This window comes from Lissotriton helveticus, chromosome 7 (genome assembly GCF_964261635.1).
Source record: "Lissotriton helveticus chromosome 7, aLisHel1.1, whole genome shotgun sequence".
Taxonomy (NCBI): domain Eukaryota; kingdom Metazoa; phylum Chordata; class Amphibia; order Caudata; family Salamandridae; genus Lissotriton; species Lissotriton helveticus.
Genome location: NC_136068.1, coordinates 991851809 through 991870930, shown reverse-complemented (window position 1 = coordinate 991870930; position 19122 = coordinate 991851809). Strand labels below are relative to the sequence as shown.

General features: G+C 44.5%; 1 protein-coding gene and 1 pseudogene across 1 annotated transcript in view; one reads left to right on the top strand and one right to left on the bottom strand.

The window, feature by feature from the left end:
- LOC144767257 (homeobox protein Hox-A3 pseudogene) overlaps window positions 1-7989 on the bottom strand; it is a 29671-nt pseudogene extending 21682 nt beyond the window's left edge.
- GLRA1 (glycine receptor alpha 1) overlaps window positions 1-19122 on the top strand; it is a 413241-nt gene that overhangs the window by 155137 nt on the left and 238982 nt on the right. The window lies entirely within an intron of this gene.

Genomic DNA, 19122 nt, shown 5'->3' with positions numbered 1-19122 from the left:
TAAAACATTTTTAAAAAAGATACAGTTCTGAGCATCTCGGAAGTGCACATAGCTTCAGAGACAATGTAGTGGGGCATTTATTCTCATGCTCTCCAATCTCTTGATTGAGAGTGCCAAAAAAAGTCCAAAATGTGCCCTTGGTGTGGTTTCACTAAGTTAGATACTACTCATGAGGGCTGTACTGACCACTCATTGTCCACTGTCCTAGCTTTACATCCAACCTTAGTTCTTGCACAGTTTTTATTTGTTTATTTTTTATTGGTAGTTTTATATAGTGTAACTCATAGTCCGTACAACTACTGGACAATCTGCTTTAATCCTGTGTGTAACAATGTCATTGGCTGCTGACAGGAGGTTCCACACCTGTGGGTTTTGAAGAGTTACGAGTGACTTTCGACGAACTCTGTTTTCGGATGTGAAGGAATGGTGCCTCTGTGATGCTCACACTTGCCAATTATTCCAAAGCAATTGGATCTACGTGGGTACCGAGGATTTTGAGTCCACCGGATAAAAGCAGATTCTCCAGCAGATCTTGGTCCTGAGGAGATCCTTGTGTCTTTGTTTTGGGTTTCAAATATGTCAACCACTCATCTATGTATTAAAAGTATTGAAAAGAAGAATTGACATACAGGGAACATGTCCTTTGGAACTTTCCACATTTTTCAATCCCTGTTTTTATTGAAGGTGAATACAATATACGCTTCTGCCCCCTGGCCTTGGATGATTGGCCATAAGCCTTAAGTGTCATTTAAAGCCACCATTGGCTCCAATGGAGACATTCAGAACTAGCACATCAATGTTTAGGTGTATTAACAATTCAATGTTTTCTGATTTTGCATGATCAATGTCTTGTAAACAATTAATTGTATGTCTTACTATGTGTGGATATCTTAGAAACTTGATTTGATTTGCCGCAATTTGTTTGTGTGTTGTTCTAATGTTGATGACAGAAACTGTACAAATAGCACACATATATTTTTTCACAAATAATGTTTAAAAGAAGCTGAGGAAACGATCATTTTGTGCACCTAGTTGTAATTTTTTTGCTTGGAAAGTAATGTGAGTACTGGCTTTTGTTTGTTTGTAAAAAAATGTTCTAAAAGTGGCATTTTCAGAATTGTGACTGCAAATCAAACTTTACCGTTAAAGAGGATTTTAAATTACAATTCTTTGGAGACAAAAAAGACATTCATACCTGCTCCCAATTGAAAGTCATAACTTATTACATGTAATAAGGTAACCCAAACTTATCCAATGGGAGAGGCAGGACTTGCCATAGTAAAAAATGAAGTCTTTCTCTATCAGAACATGTAAAACTTACAAATACATGTCCACATTTTTAAATACACTGCACCCTGCCCTTTAGGCTATTTAGGGCGTATCCTAGGAGTGACAGGTTTGTGCCTGGCTAAAGTTGTATTTTGCCAGATCGAAATTGCAGTGTAAACTGCACATAAAGGCTGCAAAGTACTTTAGGTCCTTTCTGAATTTCAGCAGATCCATACCAGATCTAAGAGAAAAAGATAGCTACTTAAGAGGGTGGCACAATGAGTGAGGAAGGGGATACTTAAGTGGGTGGCACAATGAGTGCGGCAAGCCCATTAGTAGCACTTAATTCATAGGCCCTGGGTACATGTAGTGCCACTTTACTAGAGATTTACAAGTAAATTAAATGTGCTATTTGGTTTAAGCAAATTTCACCATGCTTGAAGGAGAGAGCACAAGCACTTTAGCATTGGTTAGTAGTAGTAAAGTGTGTAGAGTCCTATATCCAACTAAAACAAATCAGCAAAAACATGGAAGAGTAATGTAAAAGGTTTGGGGGGTGAACACCCTAAGGCTGACAGGACTAACACAAAGTTATGAAGCAAAGCAGACACTTTACCGGAGAGCTTTGAGAACTTGTTGCACTTTTAAGTGCCCTGTTGCACAAGGAGATTACACACTTTAGCCTTGAAATTGAACAGTAAAAATGGTTTACTTGGATTTTCACTCTTAAATGTTTAGCTTTGAACAAGCAATTTATATGAATTTGTGACATGTGTATATGAAAAAAAATCTTCACAACTATAAGTACAATAATTTTAGACACATACGTATGTATTTAAATCCTCTTTTGACTAAATATAAAAAGTTCTAATGGCTTGATTATTCCTAGGTGAAAGTTAAATTATCTTGTAAAAAATGACTGAGAAATATTTTTGCTTGAACAAGTTTCCTGCAGGTATTTCGCTCTTTTTTTTATGTGAACCATGCTCTCAGTTGAAGATTTCACAAAAGACACTGATAAACCATCTTTCATGCTTTAATAGTCACTTTGCATATTACTTGTAAAAAAAATTAGAGTTTGTGTCTTCAATTTGTTTTTATCAATAGAAAGAGGTGCTTCCTGGTGCCCTATGGTTTGAACACACTATAAACCCAAAACCAAAGACATGTTTTAGACCATAACTGGGTTACCAAAATTAAATGAGACTCATATTTTATCACAAGTAGTGTATACATATATGCTTGTTTTATGTTCAATGCAGTATTGCATATGTTTTACACAAATTAGCCGACATTGGGAACTAGAAACAACAGTGGTAATTGTAGTAAAGTGGATTATTATTTAGAGTGGACAAGGGTCATCCTCATAGGATAAGGCCATCACCTGCTAGATGTCACACAAATAAATAAAAAAAGCCTGTGCTCAATCTCTTTTAACATGAAAGATATCAATCAGTTGTGATTCGAAGGCAATGTATACGTTATTTATGCATTGCATAAACAGTAGAAAGGTCATCCAAAACCAAATAACACTCCACTACTAATTTTAAACTAAAGAGAAAACAATTATGAGTAATTTAAGATCAAAACAACAAAAATGTAGTAAAGGGAACTGTAAATATTAATTTTTAAAGAAATAAAGTGAGACCGCACCATAAAAATATATAAATAAAACAGTTAATGTAAATCAATAGTCTCTGTAGATGGGGACCAAGGTGCAATTTCAGGCCGACCAAGATGAACCTTGGTTGAATATTCCATGTAGGTTGGTCCTGGTTTAAGTCTAGAAGTAAAAAATGTCCAAAAAGTTTCTAAGTCCCACTTTAAAAATGAACTTTGTCACTTTCTTGAAGAAAACGCTTGAAAATGAAAATGTCTTCTCAGTGCCAACGCAGATTGGGACTGTGTCATGTTTTGGGGAGGAAAATCCTTTCTGCATGGGGAGCTGTGGAAAATGAAGCCGTATCTGTGGAACTGAAAGCCAGATATCAGAAACAGGCTGGTACCGTCAGGAGCTTTTGAGATTTCTCAATGAAAAATGCTTAAGTCCCAACTCAGAATGGGACTTAGTTGTTTTTCCCAAGGTGCGGAGATCTCCACATGGGACAAAGCTGAAATTCAGTCAGTTGCTGTGTCACTGTGGAACTGCTGGCTGGGTATTCTTTTGGCAGGTCCACCTGAAGGAAAGGTTTTTTAAAAATTCCAGATTTTCTTCTGCTGCCCACACAATCACAAGAGTACACTTTTAAGACACAGGACCTCAGGGGATGGCAGTTAGAGATTCTCAAGGTGTGAGGCAGAGGTCAACAGCAATGTTCTGTCCTAGTCCAGGTGTCTTTGGTTTATTGGGATTCTTTACAGGAATGTCACATTAAAATTAGGGGATCAGCTTATAATCCTTGGAGCTATTTCTGTCCTTGAATTTCAAATGGGAGGGGTCCAAAATCCTCATGTCATCCCAAAAGATCAGATGCCAAGTACAGCAGGTTCTGTTCACCTAGTATCCTTTCACAAGTGCAGTAGTGTTCTCAGGAAGGCTGAGTAAGGGTCCACTTTTAGAGGGTTCTCCATTCTGTAGGTGAGGAACACCCTAAAATACTCATAATACCTCTCTGACTAATGGAGAAAATGTTCCCAGACCCTGGCCTGTCCACTCCTTTAGTAGTTCCTGTTTGCCTTACTGCAAACTGGCCCACAATACAATGTGTCAGGTCAAATGCAAGATGGCTGAAGTCTTCATCCATACTCAATTTGGGTTCTGAGAGCTGACGGTGTGTTGGGGTGAGTACTATGAACATTACTAGTACATCTAATGCTATAATCCATTTTAAAGCAGGTCCCAAACCCATAACAGAAAATGAGACAGAAGTCTAGTGATACAAATAAAAGGGCCTTCGGTAACAGACAGGGGATTCATAAGAATTGTGAGCTGGGTTTATTTGATCCTTTTCAAGGATGCAGAGTATTTCCCTATGCTTCAGACAGGCCGTGCAGATTTTGACAATTTTGTACCAATGGAAGGGACAGCACCGTTAATATTCTGCTGAGCTCAGATGGATTATCCCTGCCAATTCAGGCTGAACTGTCAATGAAAGTTTTCTATTGCTCTGCGCTTGTAAGGAATTTTACACTTCTTTACAGGTAAGGCAGGTCTGGCCAGCAGCTACAGACTAGGCAAATTAGCTTATAGTTGCTCAGGTGATTAAATATATTTTTCTGATATTTATATTTCTTAGCTTACTAGAACAAAATCCTACTTTACAAATGGATTGCAATTTTAAAAACATTTAGGAAAAGCTCTTGACCTCTTTCTTCGGCTTTTTCCTACTGAATAAAACAGAATCGGTCATTGAATCTCCTTTGCCAGTATGTTCTATTGGCACAGCTAACCCAGTACAGTGAAAATATATTTTGCTGAATAATTAAGTGTAGGTACATACTAACATTAATTTAGGCATGCACCGCTACTGAGGACTATTTGACCACCTTATGGGTAAAACGCTATTTTTAGGGGTCAGGAATTTAACAGTTGGAAATGGTTTTAGGCCTGTAAAATTCTTTGGTGCAGATTTACAAGCCACTTTTGCGCCGCAGTTGCGTCACTTTTGTGATGCAGTGGCGGTGTAAACAGTGCGGCCAATTTACAACGTGACACATCTAGGGAGATGTGTCACGTTGTAAAGTCTTTCGTCACATTATACCTGTGTCAGGTATAATGTATTCAGGGTGGGCGTTCACACACAGGTAAGCTTTGTAAAAGTGACGCAGTGAAATCTGCAAGATTTCACTGGGCCACTTCTAGAGCGCCACTGCGTCAAAAACGTACGCCTGCTTGAAGCAGGCATAAGGAGTGGCGCAGTACAATGAGTATAGGCCTCTCCATGCATTGCTGGAGTTGCATCGTGCTTGTGACATGACTCAAGCAATGCAGGACTTTTGGGCCAACAGATGCGTCATCTGTCAATCCTTGCGCCATGGTGCGCCCTATTGTAATTACGGCGCGTCCATGGTGGCGCAAGGGTATCGCAGGCTGGCGCAGGGAAGCTAACGCACCTTTACAGATGCGTAAGTTTCTTGTAAATCTGCCCCTTAATTTATACAGGCCTGTCTGCAAACCTGGGAGCTTACAGGCTGCAGGGAACCAGGTCTCATGTTTTCCGGATCACAGAGTGGCACAACATATTGCTTCAGTTATTTTGACATTTAATTTTTACATGCCATAGGCATAGTTTGGACACCAAATACAATTGTCATAATAAACTTAAATATGTCAAATGGGGTTTTAAGTCAATCTCAGCTTTGTTTCACGGGTCAGAGCACATACAGTGGGCACCACTGCCCTAGTGTAAGAGCCCAAAATTATAAGCATGTGAGTAACTCCCCAAATAATATGAGAAATTGGCAGTGGTCACCAAAGAAGGTGTCACTATGCAACAGTAATACCATTAAAACATGGAATTCCATGAAAGACAAAATGGTTATAGGTTTTGGAATAACGTTCTGAATAGGATCAGATGAACGTGTAATGCTTTGTTTCTTAAAACGTATGCATTTTCCTTTTTTAGCAATGTGTGTTAAAATGGCAACATTGCTAGATAATATTGCCGTAGAAGGTGCCACATAAATTCTATTTAATCACATAATGTGTTTTAACACTTCTATGACTTGGCTCATTGTGCCATCCTATAGAGCCTAGCTATAGTTCGTTTGTGTTGCAGCGAAGGACGGAGGACATAGTTATGCCATTGAGGGAAGCAATGTCGCTGTATTGTTTTTGTCCTTCAAGCCGCCTTAAGCTAACCAGATAGCACCTGGATTCCCTGACACCAAAGAAAGGAGGAATGCTAGTGAAAGTTATTGTGCGGACAGGAATGTTTTCGCTTTTAGTTTTATGGATCATCTGCATTTTATATTATCTATGTTTTTATTATTGTATGGCTTTACTGTAATGATGAATCAATAAACTTGACTGACTGACTATCTAAACATAACGTGCGACCTATTTTGCCTTTCATCACAACGTAATTTGCTTTTCCTTTGCTGCATGATTTTGATAACCCTACCACATAACATGAGCCTCCAATGCCACCATTAGTGGCTCCTCGAGGGAGTGCTGTGGGGCGGGGCGGGGCGGGGCGGGGGAGGGGCAGCAGGGTGGGGGTTAGTAAACTCTGGCATACGGCCGACCGGAGTTGAGCAAATAAGTAGATAAAACAGATTATATTGTACGCCTGCAACGCCAAATCGGCAATGTAATTCGTTTTATTTATTTACTCAACTCCGGTCGGCCGTATGCCGGAGTTTACTACCTAAAGTGCCTAGAATACGAGATACAGATAGCTGTACGAGCTATGCATTATTTCTGGAAAGAGACACTTGCTTCCAGAGAGAATTGATTAAGAGGAAAAAGCAAAGGGGTATTACCCCCAGGTCCCTCCTGACCTCGTCCCATTCCTTAAAATATGGAGATGACCATCTCCACTACAGAAAAAAGAAAAGGAGCATGCTGGGATACCCTACCTGCTCCCTCCCACTGGGAGTACATAAGCGGTACCAGCCCAGCATGCAGCCTGTTCTTTTTTCTGTCTTCCGACAGAATGGATTGGAGTTTTTGCTTTCTCTTACCTGCGGTGGCTTCAGGGTCGTCTCGTCTGGCTGCTGGCCTGTCCTCTCCGACCCTGAAGTCCTCCTCTCTGTCACGTCGTGCTGCTGGGCTTCTCGACGTCCTGCTCCGCATTCTCCTGGCCTGCCGGGCTTGCCAGGAGTCGCGTTGGATGCCGCCCGGCCCTTTGCGGCTGGGGCGCTGGTTTTCCCGGTCCTCTTCCGGGTTGCTGTGCGCGTCTCCCTGAGGCTTGGCTGGTTGTGGGAGGCGCGCTGCTATGGGTGTTGGCGGGTCCTGGGGGCTCTGCCGGGCTTTCCTCCTGGGATTCCGGCCTCCGTCCGTGGAGTTTGCTCAGCCTTCAAAGGCCAGGGTTCGAATCCTGCCACTGCTGTGACGACATCCCCGGGTGGGGATTTTTAAAACGGTGTGTTTTTACAACAAATGATGTTATGACGCTATCAGAGGAATTGTTTTGGCGTGTGGCTAGCTGGCTCTCGGGATTTTTGGTTGAGATGTGCCATGCCACTGGCATGCGTTCCCCTCATACTGTGGGGCCTTTGCATTGGCAGTTCCCTTTTGTTTGGGGCTGTCTCGTTGCAGCCAAGTGTTCGCCTTCCTCCGGTTGCTGCCACTTGTTGCTCCGGTGGTTCTGGTTCCTTCGGTGGTGTGGTCGCGGAGGTGTGGTCTGCTCTGCCTGGCGCTGATCTCCTGGAGGGCGCCTGGGCTGTATATTGGGGGGCGGTGAGCTGTTGGGGCTTTCCTCCTGCCCTCCTGGTGAGTACTGCGTAGCGGTCCCTGTTTCTTTCTTTTTTTATTGTCCGGGTTTCCTGCTGTCTTTCTTTTGCAGGTTCCTCCTGGGCCTGGTCCTTGGCTCCCTGCCTGTGGCCGGTGTGGATCTTGCTGTGGCCTCGGCGGGGTGGACTTCTCTGCCTGGCGCTGGTGTTCTGGTGGGCGCCTGGACAGTCTGTTGGGGGTGTGGGGGGGTGGTGATGTGGCCCTCTTCCTGCCCCCCTGGTGAGTACCGTGTATCGGGAGTCCCTGTTTCTTTCCTGTTCACTGTCCTTGTGTACTGTGTGGCGGTTAAGGCTGTGTATGGGCGGGATGGCCTTGCTGGACATGGTTCCGTCTCTTGGCCTGCTGTTGTCCGTGACTGTTGCTGGTGGGAGTCGTCCTCTGGGCGTCTCCCTACCGGTTGAGTGGGGTGTGTGCTGTTTTCCTAAATCTGTTTCATCCGCTCGTATCCGCATGTCACTTGGTCTCCTGTGCTGCCTTGGCTCTTCTGCTGCTGGGGTTGCTGCTACGTGCTTGCTGCCTTGGTTTGCCTTCCCCGTGCCTCCTCGGCTGGTTGTGTTCTGTTGGTCGGGGCGGTGGGCTGGTGGTGCGTTCTTCCTGCCACCTTGGAGTCCTTTCTCCTCCTCTTGGGTTACAGCTTTGGAGGGGTTCTGGGGTGTTTCTCCTGTTGTGGGGGCCCCTGCTTCGTTCGGGTTGGCCCCCTCCTTTTGGCTCTCTCTGGATGTCTCCGGCCCGACTTTTTTGCTGGAGGGGTCCCCTGTTGCTCGGGCCCCCCTGCTCTGCGGTTGTTTCGCCCCTGGTGGGGTGCGCTTATGCCCTTGGAGTGGTGTGCATTCCCCCTTTTTTTCTTTAGGGTTGGGCTGTTCTCGCTTCCTGTGCCCTAGTCCCCTGTGTTCTTTTGTGTTTCGGGGACGCATCTGTTTTCTCCTGTGTGCCATTGGCATGCCCCTTTGGTTGGCTTGCCCTTGCGACGTGGATTGGGCTTTTTCTTCCTGTTCCCCTGGCCTGAGTGCTGTTTTGGGGGTTCCGGTTGGGCCTTGACGGGCTCGTGTTCTGACCTTCTCCTGCTGCTGCGGCTCCCTGTGCTTTCTGGTTCCGGGGTTCGTGCTGGCTTTCTTTGCTGTTTCCGTCTGGCCTATCCCTCTGGTGCTTGCCGCTTGGAGTAGGTCGTTTGCCGCTTGTGCTGTGCTCTGCGGCTGTGTTGCCCTGTGGCTTTGGCTTCTGGTCCTCCTGCTGCCTGGCCGTCCCTGGTGGGGTGTCTTCCTGCTGGGCCGTGGCTCACTTTCTGCGGCCTTCTGCCCTTTGGTTCCTGGCGTACCGGTGGGTTCGGTCCTGGTGCGTGCCTGTCGGGTTCCTGAGGTATCCGCTGTTGGTCGCTTCTTGCTTCCTCTCGGGTGCTTTGCTTGGGCCATGCTCAGGGCTTCTGGCTTTCGGCGGGTTCCTGTGTCCTCCCCTTGTTTCCTTGTTGGGGGGCTGTTGGGCCCTTCCCTTGTCCTTGTTCGGCTGTTGGCTCCGGGCCGGGCTGGTTGTGCTCCTGGTGGGTCCTGTTGTTGTAGGCTTTGCTTCTCGCCTTCTGCCTGGTGGGGTTTGGTTTCCTGTTGAGGTTTCCTTCTCCCCTCTTGTTTCTCTGGATGGTGGGTTGTGCTTTGGGGCTTTGCTTCGCTGGCCGCTGTTGCCTCCGGTGGTGGCTGGTTCGTGGGCTCTGCCTTGGGTGGGCGCTTGTTCTTCGTGTGCCAGGCTCCTGTGCCCCACCCTGTCTGCCGGTCCTGGCTGGGCTGTGCCCTTTCCCTGCTGGTGGGTTTTGGGTGTCGGTCTCCCCGGGTGTGTGGCCTCTCTGCGACTTCTTTTCGCCCCTTGGTTCCTGCCCTTCTGTTGGTTCGAGCGGGGTGGGTGCCTGTCTGGGTGCCGGCCTGCCTGCCTGCCTGCCTACGGTTTTCGCTGTTGGGCGCTTCTGGCTCCCTTCGGGTGCTTTTGCTTGCCCCCTGCTCGGGGTGTCTACCTTCTGGTGGTGTCTCCCCCTGGTTTCCGGGGGTGGCGGGGGGGGTTTTGTTGTGCCCTTCCTCCGTGCTGGTGGGCCTTGGCCTTTTTGGTGGTGTTGGCTCTGGTTTCTTCTCGCCTGCCGCCCTGTTTCCATCCGGTGGTGGCTGGGATTTGTTGGTCTTCCTTAGCTTTTGCTTTGGGTGGCCTCTTGTTCTTTGGTTGTTTGGCTCTTATTCCCAGCCCTGTTGGCCGTGCCTTTTCCCTACTTGTGGGATTTGGGTGTCTGCCTCCCCTGGTGTGTGGCCGGGTTTCTGCTTCCCGCCCCTCTCGCTCTGCCTTGGGTTGCGGTTGGCTTTGCTTCGGGTCTGGGGCTTTGGGGGCCTGGCGTTGGCCCTGTGCTCCCACACGGGCTGTTTTCGGCCAGTGCCCTTTGCTCTCTCGTTGGTGCTGGGGTGTTCCTTCCCGCTCCCTTGTTGAGTGGTGCGCCTTTAAGCTTCTTCGAGCTCCTCTCCTTTGCTTTCGGTGCCGGTTTTTTTCCCGTGTGCTCTGGGGGCCGAGGCTCTGCCTCTGTTGGTTTTGCCTTTCCGGTCCCTGTTTTGGCATCCCGTTCGCTTTGCGTTTGGGTCGCTGGTGCGCCTCTTGGCTTGGTTGTGTTGGGCTTTGTGCTGTGGGGCCCTTCTTTGCTTCGGGTCCCTTTTTTTTGGGTCCCTGCTGGGGTCCTTTCCTGGCTGCTCCTTCTCTTGGGCTTTGTCCCGGTCCTGGGTTGGTCTTCGGTCCTTTCTAGGTCCGCTCCCTTCGGTTGGCTGTGGCGCTGGGTCCGTTGTGTGGGCTCTGGGCTTCTTTCCTCTGGTTCTCCTTTCTCGGGGAGGTCTGGCTGTGGTTGGCTGTTGTGCCTTTCCTGTGCCCCTTCCTGGTTGGGGGTTCCTTTTTGCCTCTCCTTCTGTGTCCTGGTGGTGCGGTGTTGTGTGCCTCCTGGCTGGCTGGCCTGCCTGTTCTACGGCTGGTTTCTTGAGGTTGGGCTGTGGGCCTTGTTGTTGGCCTTCTGCCGTTGGGGTTTCGCCTTTCTGTGGTTCCGTGGTGTCTCCCTTTTTCCTCCTGGGGGTCGGTTCCTCCTTTCCGGTTCTCGGGTTTTGGTTTCCCTGGTTCCGTGTGGGCTTTTGTCGTCTTTTTGGTTGCGCCCTGGTTTTTGCCGGGTCTGTTTTTGGGTTGGGCTTTTTGCTCTCCCTGACCTCTGTTGTGGGGGTTGCTGGTGTTTTGTCCGAGTGCCTCCTACTTTGGGGATTTGCCCCAGTCTTAGTCGTTTCTGGGGCGCCGGGTTCTTCTCCCGGTTGGTTGGCCTTTTGGGTGCTGCTGCTCTTCAGAGTCTCTGTGGGGGTTGGCCTTTGGTCGGTCCTGCCCTGTGGCCTGGTTCCTCTGTGGTTCCCTGTTGCTGCCCTCTTCTCGGTTCTGCTGGGGGCTTCCCCTGCTGTGTTGGGGTCGTCCCTCTGCTTAGTTCCTTCCTGGTCCTTCGGCTCGTCCGCTCTGTGCGGGCTGTTCTTTTCTGCCCTTGTCCTTTGGGCTGGGTTGGCCTGTTAGTCCCTGGTTGTTTGGCGGCCTGGGTCCAGGGGCTTCGCCCTTGGGGGTTTCTCGCTGGTTGGTTACCCTTTCCTGGCTCCGTTCTCTGTTGGGGCGCACGCGCTTCTCCTGGGCTTCCTTTGGTCGTGGGGGAGGGGCCTTGGTTTTGGCCCCTCTGCTTGCTCCCTTGGGGGCTTGGCTCTGCTTCTGTGCCTCCCTTCTGGCTTGCCTGGTTGGCGGTTCTTGTTTCCGTGGCAGTCCCCTTCTGGCCTTTGGGGTCTTGGTTCGGGCCTGTGGGGTACTGTTTTTTGGTCTGGTGTCCTTGTGGGGTTCCGGAAGGCCGGGGTCTCAGCTTTGGTATTCTCCATATTTTAAGGAATGGGACGAGGTCAGGAGGGACCTGGGGGTAATGTCCTATTACTTACCGGTAATCTTCATTACTCCTGGTCCCGTTGACCTCGTCCCATTCCTTACTTCCCTCCCTCCCTCCCTTGCGGCCGGCCTTCCTGTTGTTAGCTTGGTGTTTTCAGGCTGCATGCTGGGCTGGTACTGCTTATGTACTCCCAGTGGGAGGGAGCAGGTAGGGTATCCCAGCATGCTCCTTTTCTTTTTTCTGTCGTGGAGATGGTCATCTCCATATTTTAAGGAATGGGACGAGGTCAACGGGACCAGGAGTAATGAAGATTACCGGTAAGTAGTAGGACATTTGCCCATACCCTTTAGCAACAAAGATGAGATGGGCTGTAATGTCAAATCTCCACTTCAATAAAGTTTTATGACTGTAATACATCCAAGGATGCTGTGCTGCCGATCAATATAGGAGCAGATGATTGACAGGGCTGCCTAGCCGAGGTCTCCCTTGGGGCACAAGGTTTACCTATGAAAGGTACATTTATTTGGTTCTGGGATTACTTGATGATTTTAGCCACATGCTTATTTAAGTTAAGTTATGTAACCAACGTAAAGCCCAGTGATTTGGAATAAATGAATACCTCCTGGACAATGGATAATATTTAGGTTGTGAATGTGCAGAGCATAATTTTTGTGATGATTAATGAGATTTCCATATTTAATGAATTGAGTTGAGGAGCAGAGAATGACACTCACTGTTTGATCACTGACAAACAGTTGTTCAGCCAAGCACTTGTAGTCAAAATAATTGGGCTGTACGACAGATTATCAAATGCAAAAATATTGTTATATAGAAGGATCATGATTAGAATATCAACTACCATAAAGTCGTGAAGGTAGATATATATTTATAGCTAAATGTAGCTTTACTATTCTTAACTCCACATTCAGGAACATTGAAATATATATGCAATCAAAATACAAACATGTGGTGTTAAGTATAGTAAACCTATACTTACCTAAATATACGTCATTTCATGATATTATGATGGTTGATATTCTGTTCACACGATAATGATATTTTCTACTCAACATTCTGGCCATTCTGGTTGTATACAGTTAACAAAGACTCAAGTGTGCTCCTGGCCTGCTTAGGCTAATTCCCAAATGTGGACATCATTCAATGCATAGTTTCTCCCCCTCAGCCAGGCTTTCCCTCTGCAAATACTTACACATGCATCCATTCATTATCTTCTAATCTTGCTGACAACCTGAATACATTTACCCTTAGTTGACCTCCTGGAAGTGTTAATCTTGTAAACCGTGTGGACCTAATTTTAAACTTCTCATCTGTTATTCAAAAAGGTCTCTATGAGGACCCATTCAGACTGGTATGCTGCTTGATCAGATGATGAAGCATGCCACCGTTTGTGGGTCCTCACCCATCCTAAATCCTTAATGTAGATGCAGCATCCAGAATAGTCAGGTTTCCATCATTCACTCTTCATGTACTGTTCTTATTGATCGTCACTTGTTTCTTAGGAGGATGAGCTGTTAGACTGTGGGCCTTTCAATTTCAACTCTTTATTCATGAAGTATTGTATGAATTCCTAGACGTGTTACATATAGTCTACTTGGATAATATTCTAATGTTTTTTCAGATTCATTTATAAAAAAAACATACAACATGATAAGGCCGTTTTTACAGTGATTTCAAGATTGTCATTAGGCTCGGTGGCATTTCTTACACCCGCGTAATCTTTCATAATCGTGGTAATGTTGCTTTATGCTTGTTACATGAAATTCCTGAAATGATGCAATCACACCATGGCACATATTTACGTGCTACTAATCACAAGATTTTAGTGTGAACACAGAAACCACTCAACTGACCAAAAGAGCTGCTTCTCTTTGTGGCACTTGTGTTTTTAAGCTACGTGTTAGCGCAAATTGCCTCCTCATGTCCAAATTGAATGCAAGGATACAATTCAAGCTAAAATATAGGCTAAATGCCAGTTTTGCATTTCACGTGTTAAAGTTTAATTTTATGTATTTTTTCACAATTTCTGCATAATTGTGCAAGAGGTAATTAAGTAAATTTCGCACATCCATAATCAGCATTCCTTTGCCAGGGAGCTAAATCTGTCTTTCATATGTATGTATGAATTAATATAGCATTTCTATAGTACATTTCTACATAGTCTAAGAGAAACATAAAAGGTGTGAGAAATAGGAGAGAAAGTGGACCATTACTTTCTTAACCGGAAATATATATTTGCTGCAGGCTAATTTATTATAGGCAATTTGTTCATTGATGATAGGTTTTGGTGTCCAGGGTGAATCCAAGAGACTTGGCATTCTGTGAAAGCTGGGGTTCGAAGCCATCAAGGTTCATGTGATTGAGCCAGGTTTTTACCTTATCTTGTTTATTGTTCTTGGCAACTAATAGCCATTTTGTCTTGGTTAAGTTGAGCTTCAGGTTGTCACTGGGCATCCAGATGTGTTTGACGAGCAAGCAGTTTGTGATGCATTGAATGTCTGAAGCAAAGGAAACTTTTAAGTATGGTTGTGTATCGTCGACATATTGGTGAATAGTCATGCTCTCATCTGTCGCATGAGCACCAAGTACAAGTTGTAGATGAGCGTAAACAGTACATAGTAGTGTGGGACTACAGTGGCAGTGGTGATAGGGATCTTTTGCAGACTGGAGGTTCCCAGGTGAACAAATTGGTACACATGGAAGAGGTAGGAAGAGAAACTGTGAATGCCATTGGAGGGTTCAAAGTGCATATTAGGATGCCAAAATTCCAGCATTTTGTAAAGCGCCCAGCTACCTCCAACGGAAGTGTCCCGGCGCTGTCCATATATCGCTGTGGAACCCTTCCTGGCTTTTCCTTGTGAAATGTCCACTCCTGGGCACCCCCAATGTGAAACCAGGCATCCAGCGCTGTTGGGGCCGTTGTGGAGATTAAGCAAGCTATTGCCCATAGTTGCAGAGTGGGACCCATGATTAGAATAGGCAACGAGGCGAGAATTATCAGGTTCGAGGAAATTGAGCCCAAGACCCGCCGAGGCGGGTATTGAACCCTGGTCCAGGGCCAGACCTCTGCATCAGGGTCTGCTGCTCCAACCATTGAGACACACTTCTCCACAGGATGGGATGGTCAGCTATGTTAAAGACAGCTGAGAGGTCCAGCAATATCAGAAGGCAGGGGCCATCTTCAACTGTAGTCAATAGGGCATCGTCCATGATGTGTAAGACATCGGTTCCGTGAAGCAGTATGATTTGACATTGTCGCGCAGGCGATGGCTAGCAGTGATGTGTTTTTGTAGTTAGACATATACTGCTTTTTCATTTTCTTGCTGTGAATGAAAGGTGAGTGATGGGCTAGTAGTTGGTGAGTTCATTAAGTTCTAGTGTAGGTTTCTTTTGGAGTGGGAGAATCTGGATTGTATTGAGAGTTTCTGGAAAGATGCCTTGAATCAGGGAGGCATTGAAAGAAGTAAGTAGTGGTAAGAGGCATCTCTAGAGGGAGCTTTGATGAATGATGATGGTAAAAACATTGTCTTTATAAGTGGAAGCAACCTTTACCATGCAGGCGTTACAAGGTAATGCCTTTACCATGCATCAATTACCATGCAATGCCTTTACAACGCATCGCCTCTATAACGAAATGGTAAGTGTATATAGGGTAAGTGTGTGCGTATATGTATATAGGTTTAGAGTAAGGGTGTTCTAGGGTTTAGATGTAGGTAAGGACATATGTATATATTTATATATATATATAGATATATATATATATATACATATATAAATACAGGCATAAAGGTATGTGGATAGTAAAGGTCTGCGTAGCAAAGGCAATGCATGGTAAAGGCATTGTGTTGTAAAGGTGTGCTAAAGTCATACAACCATTTATAAGTGGCTTTGAGGATTTGAGGAATTTTAGTGAGGTATGGGAGAGATATGGCTTATACGGCTCAGCACCTAGGGATTCTACAGGAAAGGGTAGGTGTGACATTTGAAGAAAGCTTGGTGTTGTCAATGTGCTTTTGGATCTTCTGTATTTATCATGAAAGAGGAGGTTGATGACATTGCACTTCTCTGTGAAGTGATGCAGTGTTTGATTGTCTTCAATAGCCTTCTGCTGGTGGCTTCATTGATGATATTGGTATTGTACTATGCTTTGTCTGATGTGATGAGCTCTCTGTATGTTGACTGAAGAGACTCCACTATCAAAAGGTCTTCTGGAGATCTGATTTTTCCATTTTCTTTCCTGTCTGCAGAAGGATTATTTGTTGCCAGCAAGGTTTTTTTAAATACCAGGGGAAGTTGGGGTATGGATGCTCGCATAATTGTCACACAATTGTTAAAGTTGTTTAGGAGGGTGTTGGAATTAGACATGAAGTTAATAGTATAGAGATGGGTTCAAGCATTAGGTTGTCTATGGAGAAGTCTTTGAAGGATATGAATGTGCGGTCTTCACTTTTGAATTGATGTTGTTGTTTTGGTGGGACACTAAGCATGGAGATAAGGATAGTAAAGTGGTTTGACCATTCCAGGGATATGGGTGGTTTGAATTAAATTGTTGGGGCTGTTGAGAAGACAAGACCAAGGATGTGGCCTTTTGAGTATGTTGGATGTAAGACATGCTGTACTCCGTCGAGAGTATTGATGAGGTTGAAGAGAGCGACTCTTTAGCTTATGTTGTCTTGGAGGTTGAAGTCACCCAAAAGCATGATGTGGGCATGTCAGATGGACAAGGTGGTGTTAAGTTCTGAGAATTTTTCTCTGTCCCGGAGGAAGGTGGAGGTCTGTTTTGCAGAGAGTGGAAAATAGCATGTCAACAGCTCCATAGAATTGCGTGTAACTTGCTTGCCAACTACAACAACATTATTGGGTTGCATAATAACACCAGAGGTTCATTGGAGGGAATGAAAAGAAGGTTTCAGCAATCGTTCAATAGCCCACAGTCAAGGTTATTCACAGCTTGTTAGGTTTTGACAATTTTCATATTAGTTTCATTCATCAGGTTTCTGAAGTCATAAAACTCATTACCAAGTGACTACATAAAGGAGAGAAGATTGAGTGGGCAAGTGGGGCAGATCAGACTTTCTGCTTTTAAATATAACATGTATCTAGTGCTCCTATTTTGAATCATCCTAGTGAAGAATGTCTGTTTTGGTTGGAAACAGAGACTTCATATCATGCCACTGAAACAATAGAAGAAAACTGATTAAATAGTTCTTTATTTCTTGTTCTGTCAGTTATATTGTGTTAGCTACGAATTCTTCATGTGAACATTTTTCAACTGTATGAAATCTATTACCTCCACGAATCTAATGTCCAATATCACACCATATCAATCAATTTATGATGACCGCACTGTCTTCTACGCTGAAAAAGTTTGTAAACTTGCCCTAAAATGTCTTCTTCTTCTACTGGTTTATCAGGGGATAACTTGCATTCCTAAACTTTTAAAACTGCCCAAGTCGATACTCTTTATACTGAATTTGAACCTCTTTCTAGGTGGCTGATAGGCTTGGACAACTAACTATGCAAACACAATCAGAAATCACCTCTTGCTCCATGTCCTCCCTACAACTTACATTTGGCTTGCAAAGACGATTCGCCTGTTCTCATGTCTATGTATACTCCTTCTTTTAACACCCCAAATTAGCTCCTTCCAGGTAGAAACAAGTCCTGTACTTAAAACAATTATTCTGCCGATCTGTCAGTAATTTTTAGACCATCTCTCTATTGCCCCTTCTTTCTAAAATTCTGGAAAAGAAAGTCTATATGCAAATCTTTCATTTCATAAACTCTCCAGAGTCCAGACCGGAACCCTACCAATCTGAATGTAGAGCATTTCACAGCACTGAATTGGCACTCTTTTCTATTCATGAATACCCTTATGACACTCCGGAGGATGGTGCAGAGTGGCTCTTAATCTTTTAGATTTAAATGCGGTTTTTGACATAGTGTTTCATGTCTATAAATGACATTGTTTATGCAAGTTTAAGAATCAAAGTCAGGCTTTTGCATGGGTCTCCACTTTTCTCTCCTCTAGGCTTCAAGCCGACAGTTTCTCTCTTCCTTTATATATTTCCCCTCATGCCCTGGGATGGGAAGTTCTTCAACACCCTTTTCTTAGCTCCTCCGTCTTGAATCTCTTCATTTATCCTCTAGCCAGTCTTGTTCTTTTGGTTTCCAAATGCCAATATATGCTGAGGTAATCTAGGTTTTATTTTCTAGTCCCGTTTTACCTTTGTCCCATCAATAAATAAACTGCCTTCTGTTTTTTTTACCTGTGTCTGCTGCATAAAATGTTCACTTTGCAACCCATTAAACAACGCCATTCTATAGTTCAGACTGTAATACTCTCCCACCTGGTCTACTGCAACTCACTGTGCATGGGTCTCATTTTAAACTCCTCAATAGACTTCAATAAATACAAAACAACACTGTCAAGCCTCTGCTTAGAATTCTTCCCAGTAATTCTGTCTCTCAGCATATTCTTGCCATTCATTGGCTTCCTGTTCAAAAACATCCTATCTCTAAGGCCCTCGGTATACGCAATGGGACCCTGCCTAGCAAAGATCCTCTTCCTGTTTGCAAACAAATCACACCACATCATCTAGGTTGGACTCTACATATGACATCTGAAGGCTTTATCATCACTCCAGAGTTGAACTACTTCTCTTTCCGCAAGAAAACCAAGACATGGTTATTTGCCTATACTGCTGCAGCCCAGATTATTATTGATACTGCATCAGAATGTCCTAGTTGAGTATCTGTTGTCCTTTATAAATAGTTCATTGAAGCGGTCATCATGGAAGTTGTTTACCAAAGAAACCTGAATACTTGACAGATGTAACTGGTAGTCTATTCTAAAAAAAAATCATCAGGAGAATTACATTATACCACCATTGATATTTACGTTTTGGCCATCAAAGGTCTTTTGAAGAGTGTTTGTGCCAAAAACATATACAGATCACAGATATTTGCAGTTCTAAAAGTCAGCTAGAGCATTGGCTCTTTAACATATCAGATAGACCTCCTTTCATGACTATAATTTTATAATGAACAACAGGTGCCAACATTAGTAAAGCTGAAGGCTGAAGCATTGCCCTGACAGAATTAACTAAAAAATGTGGGTAAATTTACTGACGATCCACCAATAATTGTGTGTCCAAAAACTGATCATTCTCCTACTTTGATTAATATTGATTCCATTTTAATATTGTACATATAGAGACTCAATCTGTTAATAAGGAGAATTGGCTCGGGAAGCAAGAACATAGATATGGAAATTATGGTATTTTACAGCAAACAAAAGGTATGTATTTGCCATCAGTTCAGTTTAATCAGCAAGCTATAATCTGTCATTAGCAGCAGTCAGAGTATACATTTAATGATTCAGTTTATTCATAAATGTCAAACATTATATGAAAATATGTTCTACCTGCATTCAGAATAAAAGTTGCTATAGTAAACCTATGGGATTTTGTAGATCATTGCCACGTCCACCTAGACCTTGGCATATGATGTCATTGTTTTTTTTGGTGGAATT